The sequence below is a fragment of the Propithecus coquereli genome, unplaced genomic scaffold (genome assembly GCF_000956105.1).
Source record: "Propithecus coquereli isolate 6110/MARCELLA unplaced genomic scaffold, Pcoq_1.0 Scaffold248, whole genome shotgun sequence".
Lineage (NCBI taxonomy): Eukaryota > Metazoa > Chordata > Mammalia > Primates > Indriidae > Propithecus > Propithecus coquereli.
In genome coordinates this window covers 774,418-775,873 of record NW_012148041.1, presented here as the reverse complement: position 1 = coordinate 775,873, position 1,456 = coordinate 774,418, and the positions used below count along the sequence as shown (strand labels likewise).

At 45.5% G+C, this 1,456-nt stretch overlaps 1 protein-coding gene across 1 annotated transcript in view; it reads right to left on the bottom strand.

Moving 5' to 3' along the window:
* Window positions 1-1,456, bottom strand: part of UHRF1BP1 (UHRF1 binding protein 1) — a 64,026-nt gene that overhangs the window by 48,812 nt on the left and 13,758 nt on the right. The gene's annotated exons all lie outside the window — the stretch shown is intronic.

The following is a 1,456-nucleotide window of genomic DNA, read 5'->3' as shown; positions in this document are numbered from 1 at the left end:
CATACCCGGGGTCTCACTATGTTGCTCAGGCTGGTTTTGAACTCCTGGCCTCAAGTAATCTTCCCACCTCGGCCTCCCAAAGTGCTAGGATTACAGGCATAAGCCACTGCGCCTGGCCTATATATTTTTAATTATTTCTCCCAATGGCCTCATGATGTAAAAGACTACTATTATCCCCATTTTATAGATGAGAAAACTGAGGCATAAAAAGGTTTAAAAACCTGCCCAAGTCACGGAGCTTGTAACTGGCAGAAGTAGGATTCAAAAATCCAGCAGTCTGGCTCAAGAACTTGCAACCTTAACTAACCCATACCATCTCTCTGACTTTTAAAAAAGTCAACACAGATGTAGAGGTTTGCAGAAGTTCAGTTGCCTCAGACCCAGGTCACAGGCAGTAGCAACCGAAGGCAACAGAGCCTATCTAGATGTCCTGGCATAGTGCAAAAGGCCTCTAGGATTTACCTCTCTCTTTCTTTCTGATATCAATTCTAGCTGTGTTCCACCCTCAAACCCTACATTCTAGTGATACAGAACCACAGGCAGCCTCCTAAATGCACCCTGCTGCTTCTCAACTCAGTGCCATTGTTCGTACAGCCCCCTCTGCCTGGCATCACCTTTATTCCCCTGTCTGTGCAGCCCCCACCCACCCCACCCCATCCCCAGCTCCACAGATACTTCTTAATACTTTACTGGGCTTTTTGGTTACAGGTCTATGGGCAGTTAGGTTCCTGAACAGAAACCTCATCTCATTGTCTTTCAGTTCCTGTTGCTTGCCCACCTACAATCTAGGTGGGCAATAAATGTTTGCCTAAAGAATTAACAAATATGGCCTCAGAAAAAGCAGAGGGGGAAAAAAACACATAAAAAATACAAAAAAAAAAAAAAGTGAGTTAGCGAATAAATGGTCTCAAAACAGAGTCCTCAAAGGTAGCTCAGGGTCTGAGTCAACCTGAAAGGCTAGACTCCCTGGACTCCCTTTCCCAGGCATCTGAGAATAGCTGAGACACTACCTATAGCTGTGTCTCCAACTTTCCTGCAGCCAGCTTTCCTCACAGAGACTGAGAAACTGCTCATGTTTGGCTCCAGAGGACTAAGAAGCCACAGCCAACTCTGCCTGAAAGGAAGGAAGACACGGTGGGGCAAAAGGATACATGCACTTCGGTACACTGCCAGGCCTCCAACTTCGTATCAACCTCTGTGAAGACATCTTCTCAAGTGAAATGTGTTCCTGAACTGCAGCCCCTACTTTTATCCAAGTTAAAAACCACTGACGGAGGGAAGGAGGGAGAGAGGGAAAAACAGATTTCTCTGAGAAAAGGGAAACAAATGTTTTCAGCACTGCCTGGGAAAGCACCCAGACCAGATGCCAGAGGCAGTCAGCTTGGATGAACTTATTCTCTTCTTATCTGGATTTTCTACATATTAGAACTCCTACCTTTCAAATGACTCATATTTA